Source organism: Quercus lobata, chromosome 6 (assembly GCF_001633185.2).
Source record: "Quercus lobata isolate SW786 chromosome 6, ValleyOak3.0 Primary Assembly, whole genome shotgun sequence".
Classification (NCBI taxonomy): Eukaryota; Viridiplantae; Streptophyta; class Magnoliopsida; order Fagales; family Fagaceae; genus Quercus; species Quercus lobata.
Window position 1 is genome coordinate 47,330,247 of NC_044909.1, and position 21,829 is coordinate 47,352,075.

Here is a 21,829-nt window from a genome sequence, read left to right on the forward strand (position 1 = left end):
AGAGGTTTACCTCTCAATTGTTTCACATTGGGTTCTTTGCCTCAAGTGCTGATGGTAACAAGGTTAGAGTTTGCCATTCGATGAAAATAGAAAGCCCAAGAATATGGTATTACTACAACATGCAGTCAAAAAGAACAAGTTGATTGTTCAGACCAAAAGAAGAGTCAGGCTATGCCTTATTGCAATAGCAATAACAGAATTTAGATCACATAAATCAAGCGCTGTTATATAAAAGTATATACAAATAAACTATTTAGCTACAAAATATAATTGATGAACCATACTTCCAAATAGAACAACAATTTATAGTTATTACCAAAGAGTTGGATTCTTAATAAGTGTCTTTTAGCAAGCTAGAACAAGGGGAAGGAAAATGAGGTAAATTAATTTTTCAAGATCAATGGAAATGATTGAAAAACATTCTTACAGTCTTAACATTTACCTACCATGATTACAAAGAGCAATAGCATTAATTATACATTAGAAATGTTTGGGAATCTTCAACCTAACCACCATTCACAATCTTCTTATAATAAGTTCATCCAAAACGAGATAAGTAAAATTGACAATTCATGCAACACAATCAAATAGTCAGATACATTTCTCTCTCTCTCTCTCTCTCTCTCTCTCTCTCTCTCTCTCTCATTTAAAAATGATTTCATTCAAAAAAAAAAAATGCTTAATACAAGACTTTCCCATAAACAAAAATCACAGTCAACTGCAAGCAAAGAACTCTAGGAAAGAATAGGAGTGATGTTGCCTAAGACAACCATCCACTCAAACAAACATATTAGCAAGGATTGCTTGATAACATGAATTGGACACTCAAAACCATCAAAAGTACAAATCACCACAAAAATGCATAATGGGACAGCCTTCCAAGCTTTAAAACTATGATGACGTTGAAACACCCATTGCCAATAGCTTAAAGCTCCTCAGCGTGTTCATTCTTAGTTTGGACTGCAACTTAGAATAAGATTCTTATGAGCGACAATTTGAGACTTAGGAGTTTTGATTTTGTTAACTAATGCATTATGTGTCATAGTTGTGGGGAGACTATGGACTACTTATTACTTTATGTAAAGTTGTAATTTACAACTATGTGTTTTGTTGGCTTTAATTCCGTGCCAAATTTGATTGTAATTCTATTCAATCTTTTGTACCCTGTATTTCATGTGGGATTTATTTGTAAGGGTTGTGTGAGAGAGAGAGAGAGAGAGTGTGTGTGAAGACTCAAGGCAAATTGAAGACTGAAGTGTTTTCACAGGTAGCTCACAAGTAAGCATCCTGTGAAGTGATGCATGTGCCTTGCACATGACTGGAATGCTAAGAGTCAGAATAGGATGGAGACAGCTGTGTTTCGCGAATGTCTCGTGGGTAAGGCCTTCCTGCGAAATACTCGCGAAACATTCTATTTTGCCAGATTATCATTTCTGATACACACTTTCTGTACCTACACTATATATACTCATATTACCCATAAATGTTGAGGAGTGCTTTTGAGAGAAAACCCTAGCCACAAACCTTGAGAGTTAGAGATTGTTATACCCACAATTCTCTACACAATTGCTTATGGATTTTCCTCAACTCCTACCTCTCTATTTCCACACCATTGAAAGGTTGATAGCCCAAACACTTACCACACCCTTTCAGAATGTCAAGTGAAGTTTTGGTGCTATTGGGAAGCATTGGAAGAAGCCAAGCTTTGGTAGATGCAATCGAGCGTATTGCAGGATCCGAAGAGCTAGACAAGACACGGTTCCGAGAAGCCTTGTTGGAGTAAGAGCTTGGAGGGTTTAGGTGCATTGGATAGATTATGCTTGGAGGGTCTCTTGCTAACCCATGTACCACAACTGATTGTCTAATGGATCGATTACCGCTTGGAAGGCGGCGGAGAGGTTTTACTCCGAGTACTTAGGTTTCCTCATCGATAACACATCGACATGTTATCTTGTGTTTTCATTCTTCTTCCTTACTCTTTTAGCTTTCATATTACTGCTGTGTTATATTAAATATAGCTTAGACTAGTTTATTTGTTTATCCACTCGTATTTACTCTATTCCGCACTTAGTATAAGTTAGAGTAAAATCTATCGAGCTGTAATTTTTAATTTGAAGGTCTAAACAGCTCTTGTGTTTTAACACATTTTCGAGTTTTCACTTTATTATAAGAAGGCTCATCGGTTGTGGAGTTTTGTTTTTAAACCTTTTAGGATTTTGTGGGTCCAACCAAAAACCATTCTGGGTCTACTTTTGGATGGTAGAATTGATTAGGAAAGCACTTGTCTGACATTTGGAATTTAGTTCCATTGTGCTTATTATGGTCTCTGTGGAAGGAATGTAATCAGCGGACTTTTGAGAACTTGGATAGTTCTATTGATCAATTGTTTTCTTTCTTTAGTGGTTCTCTATTCAACTGATCTCGGGCTTGGGGACTCATATCTAGTGATTCTCTCCCTTCTTTCCTTTGTTCTCTCCTCTTTTGTAATTAGTTTTATTCTCTGCTTTCTTTTCTTTTTGTTTTCATTTATAATTTTTGGTTTGCTTTATGCCCTTTCTGCATAAAGTATCCTTTTAATTATACGTCTTTCTTACTTAATAAATAAATTTTAAAAAAAAAAAAAAAAAAAAAAAGCCTAATAACTGCTATCTTTGGCATAACCCAACATACTCCAAAAATGAAAAATAAAAGTCACCTTATATATCTTGCCATCTTGCAATGAAGCAAAAGATGATCAACAAATTCCCCACTATTCTTCTTTTTCTTTTTCTTTTTTTTCTTTTTTAATTTGATATTTACAATGGAAAATGGGGAATTTGAAACTTGAATGTCTTCATTAGAAACACCAGGAAGTGCTAGTTGAGTTACAATGCTCTTAACATATTCCCCACCATTATTGCGCATACAACACTAGTCTACAATCGTATATTTTGGTTTTGAAGATAATCCATTGTAATATTTTATCCAACGCCAATGCCTAAGTAAAGAATGAAACCTTGTGAGGCTTAACACACCATATACTACTCCAAGGAAAATTAACCCCTATAGAACCCCTCAACCACCATACAAAGAACAGATACAGAACCTTCCTACTTTTGAAGGTTTCCACAACATTCAATCCTCCCCTTCTCCAGAAGGTAAGCTAGAACACAGCTGATCAAAGGAGTAACCATAACTCCCAATCATAAGGTAGCCAGCTAAACTAAACATTCCAGCTGTTAACACTACTCAAGTAAGACAAGGTCATTTTCAAGTAAAGCCCATTGAGCTAAATCCTCCTCATTTGTTGGAACTTTGTCTAATCCATATGAACAGTATGCAATGGCAACACATCGCAAGCTTCTCATAGCCATCTCATAATAGTTGCCTTGAAAAATTCCTACAAAAAAGAAATTGAAGGTGTTATACCAAAATTTTACTTACAATTGTGCACACAATGTTAATAGTATTCATTTCATGCAACACATCATATTCAACGATCTCACTCAGATTTATGGTCTGTTAAGAATATAAAGTGAGAGAGAAAGACTGAATAGTCTATATATTCTATGTAAATAATAATGTACAATAAAGAGCCTTATATAGGCTAAGTATGCATGTAGTATAAGTAATATGAGTAAACTACAAGTACAGTATACTGGGCTAAGCCCAATGGGCTAATCTAGTCTAAGCTATACACTAACATCTCCCTCAAACTCGAGGTGGCAAGGAGGAAGCCAACTGGAGTTGGATATAAGATCTTGAAGATGACCAGGCAGGTGAGACTTAGTAAAGATATCAGAAAGCTGGTCAGCAGAGGAGATGGAGAACAACTTGAGATTGCCTTTCTTGAGATACTGGTGAGCAAATTGAGGGATAACTTTGGGATATGAAAAGCATCACTAAGGGATAAACAAGGAGAATAGACTGTTCCTTTATGACTAATAGGCATAAGAGTTCCATTAGCAGTGTAAATGGTGATAGGGTGTTCTAAGGGTGCCTTATCAGAAAATTGGGATTCAAAAAACCAAGGTTGTTTAGCTGAGGTGACAGAAAGGGTAGTGGAAGTTCGGGATAAAACCTGTTGAATTACTACCTCAATATCAGCCATAGTAAGTGAAGAAGCCAAAGATGGACCTGTAGGAACCGATGGATTTGAAGGACATATAGCAGCTGCCCGAGGAAGAGACGCTTTATTCTGTTCTTGCATAAATTTTTGCAGTTTACGACAAATTGAGATGTCATGGCCTTTGGCACGGCAAAACTCGTAGCGAGTACCTTTGGAAGATTGAGAGGTGGGACACCCAGAGTTTATTCGTGGAGGAGCAATGAATGTAGCAATGGAAGGCTATGGAGATGGTGTAGCCAATACATGATCAGATGATGACATGTGATGAGTAGGCCGACGGTTCTCCTCAGAAATGAGCTCCTTGATTGTAGCATCAAGAGAAGGAGTAGGAGACCAACTAAGCAAAGAAGCCCTAGTAGGCTCAAAATCCTCACGTAAACCCATCATGAAGTGCATGAATTTACGGCAATCCCGATATTTGACAAAGAACTCAATGTCCTTAGAATACACTAGTGGAGGATTTGCAGCAGAGAGTTGTTCCCATATAGTAGAAGTCTAAAAATAAAAATCAGAAATAGACTGACCTGTCTCTTGGCGCATTTGATAAAACTTTGATTCAATGTGAAACTCCGGGCTTGAATCATTAGTGCAATTATAGTGATCAGCCAAAAATTTCCAAGCAGCCTCAGCAATCTCAAGACGAGGAAGAAGATTAAGAATAGAGGGAATAGAGGTATTGATAGTAGTTTTGTTATCAAAACATGGATAAATCATATGTACAATTTCTTAGGTATAATACATTTGGTTCAAACATATCATTACATTGAAGTTAATCATTCTTGGAAAATATAAAATGATTGTGCTTTATTGGTTAATGCAAAAAAGTGTTCAAATTAACTAGACAATCTAATATGTTGTACCAAGGAACTTCACCTAAGTTTTACCAATATATTTGCTCATATGGACAATAATTTCTAAGAAACCTGGGGAAATGGTTTGCCAAAAGAATGCTACCAGTCTCTTAACTTTGACCTTTTGTTAGGAAGGGTCTTGTTCTCCATTGTTGAAACTCATCCGGATGCATAACAAGATGCTCTCTCTTTGCGCTAATTCTAGAAGGCATTTTACTTTAGAAAGTTTTTTAAAGAACATACAACACCGACAATCAAGCTTTAATCCTATTGAGCTTGGCTATATGTATTTTATTCTTTTCTAAAGAAAATATGGTTGGAAAAAAAATGTGGAGATTTTGAGGAAGTAAATGTATAGAAAAAAAATCCAAGAAAAACACTCGTTTCATAATCAAAATAAAATTGGATTACATAGTCAGTTTTTTTGATAATTATGACATTGAGGAAAATTCATAGGTACTCTTGTAATATAGTGAAATGATGCTGCCTTCTCTTATATTTATGGTGGAGCCCCCATAAATTTAATGACTAGACTATATTATGAATATGAGAGAGAAAACACTATTCACCGTGCTCTGGAAGTTATTTACTATGCACTAGGAGTACTTAAGAATTACTCGTTGGTTGGACTTTCAGCTTAACAACTTGGCAATTTTCAGAGGTGGCTCCACTTGTTAATCATGGTGGTCACATGACCACCTTGACTTGAAATTTTTTCTTTTTATATACCTTAAAAAAATTAAAATTTTAAATTAATATGAGTTGTTGACCACCCTAGAAATAAATCTTGACCACCCTAAAAACAAATCTTGAACACCCTAAATAAAAATTTTGAAAAATTATACTTTACCAACCTAAACTATATCCCAGATTACACTTTGCATCTTAAAATATTCAAATACACAGTTTGCATCCTAAACTATGACACCTTCTACACTTTGCATTCCAATGTTAGTTTTACAATTATCTTTGACGGAAATTTCATGCACATGACACGCACATGTGTTTTTCTTAGGAGGAACAAAGTTAAAAGACAAAAACACCCCTATTCACAATCAATTAAAACATTTTTTTTTCCTATTATTTTTTCCAGTTGTCTCTCACACGTACAGGTATAACCCTCTCCCCAAATCAAAACCTTGTAACCCTAAATCCCCAAATAAAAAATACCTTCATTGGCTTTTCAGCCTCATGCTTTGTGAAAGTGAGAATTTTTTAAGAGAGAACCTTCAGTCAGGTCATGCGTAAAGAAGGCCCTTTACACCACCAATGATGTGCCGCCATTTCATATTTCCATTGATCTTACAATACACTCTTGCACACACAAGTATAACTCAATTAAAGACAAAATTCTCAAACACCTATCAGACTTGAGAAGCTCCAACACCTTTCATCTCCTCGTACCACTGGACCTCCACCCCACTACTGGCGCTGCCGCACACATCAGTCGAGAGTTGGCACCATCGCACCGGTTCCTCCCTGTCGGTCAAGGTTTGAACTATGAAACTTAATTCATTTTTTCACTCCTCGTCAAATATGTGAGCTCCTAAAAGAGTTCTTGCTGGAGATGGTTCTTTAGTGGCTGATAGTTTTGTAGGCATGTGTTTGATGAAGGACAGTGAAACATTGGGTGTTAAATTGAAGAGCAAGAACACTAAAACATTGGGTTTCAAATACGTATTAATGATAATGACTATCACATTTAAGGAAAAGAAGATTAAGAAAAATATTGACATGAAGGTGGGTTTGCAGCAAAAGCTTCAAGAACTTTGTTTTTTGTGCTGAAAATCACAAAACCTATGTCTTAAAAATTTTGTGGAAACAATAAAGAAAGAGAAAAAAAAAAATTAAAGATTGAAACTTTGAGGTGGGAATCAGCTTAAGATTGATAAAAGTCTAATGGGCTTGTTTCAAAAGCTTCGAAGACTTTTGCGGACACAACAAAGATAGACCTTTTCTTTCTTCCTTGTGATTAAAATCAAATGGGTTTATTGGAAAAGCCTTAAAGACTCTCTCTTTTGAGCTTAAAATCACAAACCCATGTCTCAAAAAAAAAGGGAGAGAATGAGAAGGAATCTGGACCCAAAATTCCATTAAATTTGTGATACCTTGATGAGAATCCGGTGCGGCGACGCTAGCTCTTAACCGATGTGTGCAGCAACTCCAACAGCGGGGTGGAGGTCCGGTGGTACAAGGAGAGGAGGAGATGAGAGGCGTTGGAGCTTCTCAAGTCTGATAGGTGTTTGAAAATTTTGTGTTTAATTGAGTTATACTTGTGTGTGTAAGAGTGTATTGTAAGATCAATGGAAATATGACGTGGTGGCACATCATTGGTGCCGTAAAATGCCTTCTTTACGCCAGGACCTGACTGAAGGTTTTCTCATTCTTTAAGCTAAAGAAACAAAAGTGGTGACACCAGCCTTTTCCAAGCAAGTAAATGAAACAAAATAAAATAATAGCAAAATTGAATAGAAATGAAGATGACGAAGGAATAGAGATAAAGATTATTTTTATCTTGGGCACCATGCAAAGGCTTAAAAGATAGAACCTACCTTCCTTTGCTAAAGGATTTTCATGATATTGTCCATGTGAAAAAAGCCGATTGTTGTACAAATAATTGGACTTTCCCCCCTCAATTAATTAATTAAGAAGTATAAATTAGTGGTATTCCAAATCTACTCACTTTAAGTTATGCACTCCACTCAACATTTTGCCATTTTTATTCAAGTGTAATGCAGTGGTGGGTGATGGTGGCGTCAAAGATATTTCTGATTTCAGGATTTACAAGGTTTTGATTTGGGGAGAGCTGTACCTGTACGTGTGTGAGAGATGAAAATAAAAGGAAAGAAGATTTTATTTATTTATTTATTATTGATTGTGAAGAGGGGTGTTTTTGTCTTTTAATTTTGTTCCACCCAAGCAAAACAAAATCAAATCCACATGAATGGGTAAAGTTGTGTTATTGCCTCTTAAAATGAAGGTTCAACTGATTATATTTTCCCCTTTAGATTAAGGGTTTTATAATGGAATTGCCACTTATTTAATTATTGGAATAAATAAGAAAATCATAATTGAAAAATTCATCATTATATTAATTTAAGAGTGAATGTACATTGATCATAGGAAATTAAATGGTTTTGGTCCTAGATACAATTTAAGATAAAGTGCTTGACTTTGTTTCCTAGTTACAACCTAGAAATTGAAAATTACATGGATAAGCATTTGATCTACTAACTCTTGATCTAAGCTCGGAGGCTACATTACAAGATGGGAAGATGTTAGGCACTCACCTTGCTCGGTGAAACCAGTCTTCTAGACTATGGTGGCCAATATTCATATCATATCATCCAATATGTTATCAATCAATTTGCATGTTGAATTTAATGTGTGTGCAAGTGATAAACCCTAATTCCACTTATTAATCATTGCATTTTGATTGAAAAATAAATTGTAGTGAATGTGCATGAATGATGATATCCTAGATTCAAGAATTTTAGAGAATTATGAAACCAACATGTTTTTCACATTTTTTTATGTGGATATAAGATTAAAACTAGTGTCATGCATGAACCTGTATGATGAACAATTAAGAACATGTGAAGAACAATATAAACATTTAAGAATCTCATGAACATTCAAAAATATTCAAGAAATTTAAATAATCACTAGCATGCTCTAATCATAATCTCATCATAGTAATATAAATAAACAAGTTAAGGAAAGGGATTATACCTACATGTAAGATCCACACAGTGGAGGAGAAGACTCATGGTGGAGGTCCTAAGAGTGGAGTAGAAAAGAAGAACTAAAAGAAGAGAGGGTGTTTCCATGTCTTGGAATGAAGAAGAGGGGGATTTATATAGTAGTAGTGGAGAAAATACGAATGGAATGACATTTAATGAGGGTTGACAAAAGATCAAAGAGAATCATGAACCTAGACCCTACTTCAGACTTTTGGGAAAGCTAATGCATTAAATTTAGGGGTTGGTGGAAGTGATGAGTGAGCAAAATGTCTAAAACCTCAGTTTTTCCCGTTGCTCATACAACAATTTTTAGAGCTAACTTTGAAAAATTATATCACTCTCAATTTTGATTGGAATTACCTCATTCTTGTGCTCAAGTTGAAGCCCCAGATGTATAGTTTCTGAAAAAATTAATCTCACTCACAGGTTCAAAATATTCTAAGAGATATCAAAGATATGGTGAGCAGAGGTCTTTTGTTGAAAAATAATTTCAGCATAATTAGCATTAATAGGCCCTAAATTAGTTTCCAATTACTTCCATTTTAAACTTAATCAGTTCCAAATTTAACCCAATTAAAAAGATAATTACACAAATTACTCACTGAATAATTAATGTTTGATTATCTAATTAATCAAGTGTGTGCAACTTTACCATAAGATATAGTCCTAGCCAATCAAATTATGACACGTCATTAATCTCAAATTGATTATAATTATAACCAATTGGAATCAATTGTTCATAATCACATATAGTCACACTCAATTTGTGATAGTGCATCTCGACCATTAAAACTTGATTAGATGATAACTTTCAATTTGATGGTTCGATTAGGGCTTATAGCCAGTCAATTTGATTGTTACAGCATTAAGATCATTTAAATGAAATAAAATTAAGGATCTAGTGGCCACAATTAAGATGCCTATTTCTAAGATGAAATTACCATTTTACTCTTCATGTGAGGTTAAATACATTTTGCAAAATGGAGTGTCAATGCTAAGATAAAAGTAAAACTAACATCGGGGTGCAAAGTGTATTAGGTGTCATAGTTTAAGGTGCAATCTATGCATTCGAATAGTTTAGAGTGCAGAGTGTAATTTGAGATACAGTTTAGGATGGTAAAGTGTAATTTCCCCTAAAAATTTAAGCCCATTAAAAATAAAATTTGATCTATCTAAAATTTTGGTCCATTGAAGATTCAACCAAGAAATTTCAAAAATGCTATGTTCCCAACATTTTCGCAATACTTTCAAAAATAAATCCTAAGTGTTAGGTTGTTACTGGCTATTAGTAGTGGAGAGAGGTAATTTTAGTTGTAGGTTCAAATTAGAACCGATAACTACTTACCATTTAGGATTTGTTATGAAAGTGTTATGGACATAGCACTTTTCAAAAATTGCCCAAACAAGTACAAATTAGTCCAAAAGCTCAAATCAAATTAGCCCAAATCAAATGTTTAATTTATTGTGATTTTTGAAATTTTATTTTTAAAGGGCATATTTTAAAAATGCTATTTTGTTTTTTTCCTTCTAAAAAATGTTCATTTTCAAATAGTTAATATATTGATCATTTAGGTGAGGTTGCTAAAAAATATAGTTTTTGGCAATTCAAAAAACTACTTTATCTATTTTACCACCTCACTTTACAATACACCTAATATTAATAGTTATATTTTAGCATACTGCACATTAAAATAATATAAACAATCTTACAATACATTAAAATAATACAACCAATTTCTACCCATGTACACCCACAAACACCATCCAACAACCACAAAAAAGCTCGCAAATAGCCGTAGTTACTGCCAAACACCCAAACCCACAATTTAAGTTCTATTTAATTTAAGTTTTTTAATTACAACACTGAAAAAAAGTTGCTGCAGCCGCCATTGCTTAAAAAATGGTAAAATTATCCTTTTATGAAAACTTCTTCGATTCAGCTCACGTGAACATTGTGAAGGAAAAAGTTTTGAACCCTGAATATAAATTGCTGATGAACTTTTTTGTTATCATTCTGCATGATGTGAACACATTAAACAATAATTTGGAAAAACAAACCAATCAAAATTCCATGCACGATTAAAAGTGGGGTTAATGGTCTAAAGGTGTATTTCCTTCTTTTAAATAGTGTTGATCTTACCCAACCGACTCACTTTAACCGGTAATGTCACGACATGTCCTGGTGTGAATATTAGGTATGTTCAATGATATTACTCCTTTATAAACAAAGCGTGAGTGGTGGTCATGTGAAGTTTTTGATTTTTTGTGAAACTTGTGTTCTTGGCACGTTTTGGGCATAAGAAAATCTCACTTGACAAACTTAGTCGAATGACATTGAATATCATTTTATGAGGTTACGTGAAGTGTTTGATTTTTTTTTTTTTTTTTTTTTTTTTTTTTTTTTTTACGCTTGCGTTCTTCGGCACATGTTGGGAATAAGAAAATATCACTTGACAAACTTAATCCAATGACATTAATCATCATTCTCACAACATATAGGATTACACATGTTTTAAGAGATACCTTTTTCTTTTTCTTATGCATTCTCATTCTTTGTTCTCACCTAGTCACCCTATTGTCACTAACTCATTGGCAGAGGATTCCTCCCCCTATTATAATATAATATAATAAAAATGTTGATCCATTTTGGTGTTCGGGTTGTTAAAAATGGTCTATTGACTGTTTTAACAATTCCAATACTATTTTTTTTTTTTTTAAATTATAAAACTATTTTTAGCACTTCAAACTCCAAAAAATGCCCAAAGTCAAATTTTTTTTCACAACTTGCTACAGTGAAATGCCAAGACTAGGAGTTCATTGTGTTGGAAATATTTTAGTGAATAAACAAATTTTGATAAAAAAAAAATAATATCTTAAATAATTAGTAAGAGTATAAAATAAAGATAGTTTAGAACAATCTCACAATGCTATAAAATAATGCAACGAAAACATTGTTCTTAAAGGTTGATTTGTTCCACTCGGAGTAAAACTTGATGCGATTAGTTCTCTAGGCCAAACAACCCCCAAGATTAGAATATAGCATCAACTTTCGTGATGGATGCACTTTCACTCATGAAGGTTCAAGAACAACCCTCTATTATCTTTCCTTAGAAAAAAAAAATATAAATTGTAGAAAAATATGTAGAAGAGAAATATAATAGAATTGTGTATAGTTAAATATAAAGTAGTAAAATATGACTTATAAGAAAGGGTGTGACGATGGATATAATTTTGGCTATTCATGAGTCATGACAATAATGGTCTATAGTTATTGATTACTAATAACCCATAAAACCCCAACAACTATATTATTGATTATTGCCTAACGACTATTTTACTCATAAATTATCAACAGCTAGAAAATAAATAATAATAAAAGTGTTTGGAACACACACTCACACCAACAAATTGTGGCAAGAAGGGATAATATATATATATATATATATATATATATATATATATATATATATTACTTTACTACATTTCTGTCTCCATTTCTCATTATAAAAATTTGTCTATTTTTTATCTCCCCTCTCTTTTTTCTCTGCCGTGTGAGGGTCTCTTCTTCTCTCTTTTTTCTTTTTTCTTTTTTTTTTTTTTTTCTCTAACGCCAACGCCTCCCTCTTTTCTCTCAACTAAAACTAATCCTCTCACACTCTTTTTCTTGGATCTCAATGGGTTTGCTCCATCTTTTCTTCGGCAAATTTTGCCAATGGGTTCGTTGGTGGATTGGGTTCATCGATGTTGATTGGGTTGTGGGTTGTTGTGGTGGTGGTGGGTCATTGATCGACTTGTGGAAGGGGTGTGGTGGGTAGGTCATGCCATATGGTTTGTGTGGTGGTTTTTGGCTGATTTGTGTTGCTGGGTTGTGATGTGGTGGTTGGTGGTAGTGTGGTTGTGGTTGTGATATGGTTGGTGAGTTTGTGGTGGTTGGGTTTGCTAGCAGTGGGTTGTGCATGGTGGTTGTGGGTGGTTGTTCTTGGCTTGCTAGTTGTTATAACTTCAAAGGAGAGAAAGAAACAGAGGAAGAGATAGAAAGAGACATATATGAATAATAAAAAAAGAATAAAGAAATAATATTTAAATGAAGTGGTAAAAAAAATAATCATTGATATTAGGTGTATTGTAAAGCGTGATGTTAAAATAGATAAAATAACTTTTTGAGTTATTAAAAAATAAAATTTTTAGAACCACCATGGAGGAGTGATGCATATTGATAATACACAAAGGATCATGAAACTACTAAATCTACTTGTGACTTGTGAGTGATCATAGAGACGGGAAGTGGGTTTATAAGTGCAATTCAATTCATTCAGCAAACAAACAACAGTGCAATCCAATTCATAAAGCAATAAGAGAAAAAAAGCCGTCTTAGCTCAGTGGTAGAGCGCGTGGCTTTTAACCACGTGGTCGTGGGTTCGATCCCCACAGACGGCGTTTCCTCTCTATCTTTTCTTTGGATATAGTAATTTCTTTTTGGTTTTTAAAATTTAAAATTAGTATTCTATAATAAATAATCAATTGGCTATGTAAAAATTAATAATGTTTCTTGCATTGCAAATTAGCAACAATCCCTTCGTCTTCACACTTACCTATCCAAATATTGTCTATGCATCACCATCAAAAAGAGTAGTCAAAACAAAAAAATATTCAATGGCAAGAAATAAAGCTTTACAATCTTTTCACTATTCCATTTCAACCGTTCAGTTCAGTGGGCACAACTAAATATAAGACCAAGAGACAGCAGCAATTTTTCCTATTGGTCTCTTTTTCTTTTCTTTTCTTTTTTTTCTTGCTAAGTATTGAGGAACAGAATTTCCCCGTAAACCACAAAACCCTCTTAAGTTTTGAGAATAAAACTTAACCTCTTAAAAGTTTGTTTCTAAAGTGTAAACGGTTAAAAAGTTTTGAAAATTAAATTAATAAACAATGAATTGTTCATAAGATGAGACACGCCCATATTTTTATTTTCACATAAAACAATAATACAATGAATCTCAAAATGCATCTCAACCATGTTATAAAACACAATCATTTTAATTATTTTTCCTAATTGATGTTCTAAGTAAGACCCAAACATAGTTTGAACATGAATGATTTGTAGTCACATAAATAGGTTACAAGTGTAGTTCTAGTACAAGTGTAAACTAAGAGAGGGAGGAAGAAGAGAGCCATTTTGGTTACAAAGTAGTAAGAAGCTCTGGAAGAAAGGAGGTCTAAGTGTGATTTAGCCTGCCGAAGACTGAGGCCAAGGGTTCCTTTTATAGCTGGAGGGAGCCTTGGATCAGATCAGGAGACTGCGGGAATCACGGAAGGTGAAATGCTTTTACCTTTAGGTGAATATCTTTTCAGCCGAAAGTAAACAGTAACTTCAATGATTCTGTCAGGGCACTGTTGAGTGAACAGTGTTTTGTCCCCTTGCTTTTCTGAATAGTAACTCTGCATAGTGTTCTGGACTATGCAGTGAATAGTGCTTTATCGGCAACTTTGCTGGTACGGGTACTATTCCTGGAATAGTAACCGGTTTTGCAAAGGTGGTTCTTGAGCACTTCTGGGCTTCTGGAGCTGTTCTGGAGCGTCCGGGAGCTGTTCTGGAAGTGCCTAATCAGTATCATGGCCAGATGGGTACCCATCATAAGGATCCCAAGGAGGGTCATAATCACAATTGTGCTCATGATACTTGGCAAATTTATCACAGAAACCATAGTACAGGATAGGTTCATAATCTGCCTGCTGCAGAACTAACTGTCCGGGTTCAATGTAATCAATCCTCTCGGTATGGAGGGCTTCGGAGTATGGCCTGGTGGTGAATACTGAAATTCTGCCAGTATTTCCAACAAAATGATAATTCTGCCATAGTTCGCTAGTGACATCTATAATCTCATTGTTGAAGTAGCCTCTCCAGCAATCTGCAAGAGCTTTAGGGTCTTCATTATGGAGATAAGAGTCTCCTTCATACCAACGGCCATTATGGGTGTTCCCATTGATGAGTACAAGATGGTGCGCAGGTTGGACATCCATCCAATTGTTTCTGTCCCATTGTGGGAGAGTACTCCAGCATTTGATGGAGACAAAAGGACTTTTGATTTTTGAGACAACCTGGCGGATGATCTGTGGGAACTGGTTGATCTAGTCATGGCTTGTTAGCTTGATGAGCCGGATGAAGCCATATTCAAACATTTGTGAAAGCCAGCTTGGATCTTCTTCAACGGACCAATCTTCATAATTGATTATTAGGCCGGGGAAGGGATGTTTCTTTTCATAGACCCTATGGCTGCTTCCAAAGTACTTCTCCCAGGTTGATAGGATGAAGGCAGTATCAGCATCTTCTGACTCTTCACCATAACCTGGAAAATGAGTGATGACCATTATTTTGAAATGCTTGAACCATAGGTCACATGATTCAGACATAACCTTGCACCTAAATATACGTTCTTGTATATCAGAGGGCAAGTTGGCAACTGCACTTCTTAGCTGGTTTTGAGTCTTAAGACTTAACCTAGCATAATCGGTGCCCATGATAGTCGTTTTATCCGTAGAATGGATATCCTCTTTGCCAAAGATTTGACTAATGGACATTCGTCCTATTTCAATTTCTGCCTCAAGGTTCACTAGGTGTAATTCTAATGCTCTGAGGGTTCTCTGGAAAAGGCGATTGTTGTTTTGGGTAAAGGCTCTTTGAAGGTTATCGAGGACAATTTTGATGGAGGGTGGAAGTCCTGTATATACTCCATTTGTAAATTGGAAATTCCTAGATAAAACTTCATGTAAAGTGATGGCCAAATTACCACCTGAAAATGTTATTTGAAGCGGAACATGTTCTAGAAGGGATGTTACTTCCCTGGGTTCTGATCCAGAAGAAGCGCCTTCATGCTTTTGAGAAAGAGAACCCTGAACAGGGGCTTTTCCTTTGTTCCTGCTTGAAGAAGCCATTTTCCACTTACTAGTGGGGCTAGTATGAAAGGTTATTTGCTTTTCTTCCTGCCATGTATTAACAAAATGGTTATTTTTGAAAACATATTTGTTAAAATCATGAAATGTCATGGAGCAAATACTTTTATATGTAATGTGATGAGAGGATAGTTTATGGGATTGATGGGGACTCAAAGAATCATCAAGTATGATGGATGGTATAATTTGATCAAGGTTCTTGGCTTGATTTGGGTCATCTGAAAGGATTTTGGCATTGATGAGATTAAGGTTTTTAGAAACAGAAACTTTTTGGAGACTCTTAATCTCTTTAGGTTCTGGATTTCTAAGAAACTTAAACTTGACTGGTTGGTCAAAAGGATGGGTAGTGATACCTTCACTATCCGTGGTGAAAGGGTATAAAAGACACATGAATGGGTTTCCTAGGATGACTCTATCTGTCATATTCTTGACAAGAACAAAGGTGGTTTTGAAACACGCATTGTCTTGGCAAACATGTGCTTTTGGGATTTTGAATTCAATCTGCATTTTCCCACCACTTGCGGAAGTTAACCGTTCTTTGGTTTTCCGGAAGAATCTAGAGGGAATGATTCCTTCTTAGATGCAGTTGAGATCAGCGCCTGAATCTATTAAGGCAACTACCTCAAATTCAAAATCTTTGCTTATGACAATTCTGACTTTGGAATGCCATTTTTGGAAGTTAATCTGACTGATGGTTTGCAAGAACGATCCATTAGATGGTTCAGCCTCCAATTCTGCAGTAGGGTTAACTGTATCATTTACTTCATCATCAGAAGGATTCTGTAATGAGATTCTGTCCTCATTGCCTTGATGTGAGGTAAACTCTAGGTTTTTGACTCTTAGGTCCATGAGACCGTGATCAACCCTAAGGATGGTTAGTTCCTGCTTAAGGTTTCTCATTTCTGCTTTGTTATCCTTGATCTCTTTCTGGAGATCTTGGATGGTTATCTCTTTCTTGGATTTGGTAACTTATTGTAGATTTTTTCCAAATCAACTTTGGGTTCCTGAAACCTAGGTTTGGATGTACTGGCTTCCTTAACTAGGGTTTTGTGGAACTCACTAAGTTTTTGAGATTTCTCTACTGGGTCTTGGATCTGTTCTATGAGATCTAAGAGCAGTTCTTCTTGCTTAGAAAGAACATGGACAGTTTTGTTTCTACAACAACTATCCTGACAGACTAGGATTTCATCTGTATCACTAGAGGAACTAGAAGATACTCTAGATGTTTCAGAGGATGTCCTAAACAACTGGTGTTTCTCTTGATCACTGGACTCACTGCTTAGGTGATCGAGTTCTAAAAGTTTGAAGATTTCTTCCCTACTGGTTTGGTTACTGACAAGAGTATTGATAAGGGTTTTTGCCTTAACTTTACACTCTTTTTGGAAATGTCCTTTCTTTCCACACTTAAAACATGTTCCTGATGCTTTAGGTGTGAACTTTCTTGTAGACTTGGGTTTGCCTTCCTTATAGAAATCATCAGTTTTGAACTTCTGTTTTCTATAATGTTTAGAGGCTGTTTTCCTTCTATGGGTTTTCTCAGAGGGTTCTTCGCCTCTGTGTTTGGATTTCCTTTTGGGGATGATTGAAGGTAGGCCATACTGGGTACAGAAATTTCCTATTTCATACTTGGCTTTACTCTTGTTGGCTTGACTCTGGATTTTGTTTTGGATTTCTTGTTCGGATAAACCATCTATGTTCCATTCATAGAGTTTTCCACTGGACACCGTGAACTGTATGGTTCTTTCCTCATACTGGAGGTCAGGGGTTTTGGTCTGGGATACCAATTCTTGGTAAGGCTAGTTGGGGTTACCTTAGGTTGATAAAGCTTATTCACCTGTAATCCTCGAAATTGGTCTTCTATTTGTTCTATCTCCTTTTCAGTTTCTGAGGAGGTTCTACTAGAACTGCTAGAAGCTGTATGGGCATGCAAGGTTTCTAGCCTTGGGTCCCTGCTGGTTGAGGTGGGATCTGGTGAAGGGGTGACTGGTTCCTTTTTCACGAGATCTTCAAGCTTTTGGGCCACTATCCGTAAGGCTGTTTGGTCCTTAGGTTTGAGGCTAGCTTGTCTAGTCTTGGGGAGCTTGACTAAGGGTTTTTCTAGAGTTTGGATTGGTTTGCTAGGGTTTCCTGGCTGAAGGAGAACCTTGTTGTCAATCCTGTCTTCTATCCTATCAAGCTGTTTTCCTATGACTCCTAAACACTGGTTGGTATAGTTGTTTTGCTCTATTACCTTCCTGACAACCTTTTCTTCAGGGGTTGTAGCACACTTGAAGGGAGAGGCAATAACATCAGTACTACGGTGGTTAAAGAGTATGGCTTCTTGAGGAGGATGACTAGACCTAACAATTTCTGGTTTGCTAGTACTTGCTGCATCCTTTTTAGGGAGTAATTTCCAGTTGGTTTTGGAAATGACACAGTTCTTCTTATGCCATTTGAAATGTTTTTCAAAGTATTCAAAGAAAGGATAATCAGCTTTTACCTCTTTCATGAATAGCTTCCATTTCTCCAAAACTTCTAGTTTCTGTTCTCTAGTATGATTGGCTCTATAGGCTTCTCTCTTAACTCTGTTCTCTTCAGAATTAAATTCCTTTTCAAGGGCATCCATATCAAGGATGAATTCTTTTGTCAACATTAGGAGCTGAGGATCATATTCAGGTTCTTGCTTAATAGGATTTCTGAAGTCAGATCCTGATGGTGAAGGAGGCTTAAGACTGTCCTGACTGTTGCTGTCTTCTTCTTGATCAGCAACTGAGTCTTGTTTGGCTGTGTAACAAAGGGTACTAACCTAGGAGTGGTCTTTAACACCTTGAAACTGTGGACCTAAGTCTCTTCTAGATGTGGGAAAGGGAGCTCGTGTTCTAGACGAACTACACTGGGATGCAGGTCTATCTCTTAAGAGGATAGTCGGCTGCCTAAAGGGTTGGCGTAGATCTACGGATCTAGACCTTGGTTCTTGATGTCCTTGGTACAAATCTAATGAAGACCTGGGCCTGGGTTCATCATACTCTAGAGGTGACCTAAACCTAGACTGGTCAAAGCTAAGTCTAACCGTTCCATCGACTAACTGCTGGACAACATCTAGATCTGGGTTCCTATCAGGATTCTGGATCTGTAGAGGATAATTTTCATTCTCTAAAGTCCATTGTGCTGGAAATGTGATTTCAGACCATTTCAGGGTTCTAGATACCTGAACTGTAGATCTAACATCTGAGGATTGGATAAGAGTGGTTTCACCTGCCTTTCTCTTATCTAATGCTTGGATGGACATGTTTGTCCTCATGCACTTATAATACACTCTGTATATAAGAGCAAGCTGTCTGGTGCCATGTAACACAAGGGTTCCATGGGTTTTAATGTTGAGGGTGAGGACCTTTAGGATGTGAAGGTCGTCAAGTGCAACAGTGAGGTTTGGGAAATAGTCAAAGTGAACTGGACCGTTACTCAAACTAGATTCTATGATTCCTAGGAGACTATCATTAAACCTAATGAGGCGGGTGTCTCTAAGGGCCATAAGGATTGAGTTGTTCAACCCTTCTCTGATCAATGGTTTTACTCCAACTTGGACAAGTCCTATGTGGAGGAATTTATGATCTTTTTCCCTGTGAGCTTTCACGGCTGCAGGGGATAACAAGTAGCATGTTTCATATTCCTTGTTGATGCTGTAAACTTGTTCTATAGTCCTAACATGGTAGTCCGTTCTAAAAGACTTTTTCAAGGACCATGACGAAGACTTATAAACTTGGGTTGTGGGGACTTTGGGTATGTTCCAATCTCCTAACTTCTGATCTAGATCTGAAAGCTAGTACGACTCCGAGTTGATTGTTCCATCTTCCTGTGGAATCTCAAGGAGGGTTGTAGTGCTAGATCTAATGCTGGTAGATGAATCACTCCTTCTAAACATCCTATTTATCATCCTGGATTAGAAGCCTAAGAAATCAATGACAACCTAGACTACCTTTTATCTTCCGATTTCTGGATCTAACCTTAGATCTGAAACAGGGTGTGTTCAATAGAGCCTGACGCCTTCTATGACAAATGTAACCACTTACTACCGCTGGATTCCTATTCTAGTGTACTTACCCCCATTTGGTATCAGAGCCAAGTTGTGGCCGATAGTAAGTGTTGTAAGTTACTGTAATTATTTTGTTTTCAATCAAGTTGGCTGGTTATACCGCCATAGTTATCCATTATTTTGTGGTTATTCATTACTTTGAAGTATGTTATCTCTAACAAATATTATTTTGTTTTACATCTATTTTCTGATGGCACTTCCACTCCCATATGTTGCATTCTTCATCTACTACTTCATTTTAGTCAGTGTTTACTGTTCTTTCTTTTGGTGGTAGGCTGAGCCTCCCGTTCATTCAAAAGAGTGCCGTTCAGTGGGCACTGGGGGCGGAAGCATAAATAGGTTACAAGTGTAGTTCTAGTACAAGTGTAAACTAAGAGAGGGAGGAAGAAGAGAGCCATTCTGATTACAAAGTAGTAAGAAGCTCTGGAAGAAAGGAGGTCTAAGTGTGATTTAGCCTACCGAAGACTGAGGCCAAGGGTTCCTTTTATAGCTGGAGGGAGCCTTGGATCAGATCAGGAGACTACAGGAATCACGGAAGGTGAAATGCTTTTACCTTCAGGTGAATATCTTTTCAGCCGAAAGTAAACAGTAACTTCAATGATTCTGTCAGGGCACTGTTGAGTGAACAGTGACTGGTCACTGTTTATGAACAGTGTTTTGTCCCCTTTGTTTTCTGAATAGTAACTCTGCATAGTGTTCTGGATTGTGCAGTGAATAGTGCTTTGTCGGCAACTCTGCTGGTGCGGGTACTGTTCCTGGAATAGTAACTGGATTTGCAAAGGTGGTTCTTAAGCACTTCTGGGCTTCTGGAGCGTCCGGGAGCTTCTTTCTTAATCGCTGTCCAAGTTATAACCATCATAAGGATCCTGAGAGTCCTGGAATAGGTCAACCGGAGCACGACTGCATGAGGCTTCAGAAGAGGCAGGAGAATTCTTTTCTGCTGACTCTAATTGTTCAGATTGGAGGAGTAGCTGTTGGGCAAGATCTTTGAGTTCTTTACTAGATTTGCTGGAGATTTGGACGGAATCTAGGCTTGACTGTGATCTTGTGCAAAGGGCTATAGGTATCTGTACTGGAAGTGGAAAGTCTTTATATAATTTGGAGATAGCATCAATAGGCCTGAATTTATCCCACCATTTTACAAAGAATTCCCTATCGAGCAAATTTTGGTTGATAGCATAATTCCACATGCTAATCCAGTGGATTTTGTATTGTACTGTCATATGCAAGATGGCTGGAAACTGAGAAGAATGCTTGTCTGTCTGAAATCTGGAACTGAAATATCTCAGTGCATCCTGTAGAGGTTCTGGGAAGTTTTGTGGAATAGATCCAAATATTTCCCACCACTTGAGGAACCACGAAGGTATCTGTCCTTTGAATTTCCTGTCAAACTGAATGAACCATGAGTGGTCATAGTTCTCATTTTGGAAGAATAATACCTTTTCAAAAGCATCCATGTAGTCATAATAATTGTACAGGGGTTCTGATCCCTTGAGTACTGTAAGTGTCCTGAGAGTGGAGGGGTGTCCCCAATCTTTGCAGCTTACAAAACCCTGAATTATGAATTTATGGTATAGGACTATTGAGGGATTATTCCTATCTCTGATGTCTTCTATTTTGGCAGACTTTTCTTGGATGAGAATGCCTTTATAGAATTTGATGTTCTTCTCTGGGCTTTTGGGAAGAAAATGTCATTCATGAGGCAATACTTCCATTGCTAATGCCAACGGATCCGTTATGTGGGCCAAGTGTGGCTCAATATAAGAGATATGCTGAACAAAAGGTTTCTTGATGTAAGAGGCTCTTCCTGTTCTAGGAGGGAGAGTAAAAGAGGGTTGCTTAGGCACAATCGGGCCAAAAGGTTCTTCAACTGTATATGGATAAGTTGCTTTGGAAGGAAGAGTGGCTAAAGCAGAACTGTAACTATGTTGTCCTTGGGGCCTTTGGTAATTTGGTTTCGGGATTGTAGAGACCAAATAACGATTGGCAACAATGGATGGTGACACAGGTGAAACCTTAGGTGAACTGGAAAAGGGTACTAAAGAGCCAGGGTTTGGTGCCTGACTGGTACTCCTAGTGATTTGCTGTTTAGGCAACTTAGGGG

General features: G+C 36.6%; 1 non-coding gene across 1 annotated transcript; it reads left to right on the top strand.

Annotated features, from left to right (window-relative positions):
• The first annotated feature begins 13,067 nt into the window (after nucleotides 1-13,067).
• On the top strand, nucleotides 13,068-13,139 carry TRNAK-UUU. The gene has a single exon. It is a non-coding gene; the product is annotated as a tRNA-Lys (tRNA).
• The last annotated feature ends 8,690 nt before the right edge of the window (nucleotides 13,140-21,829 follow it).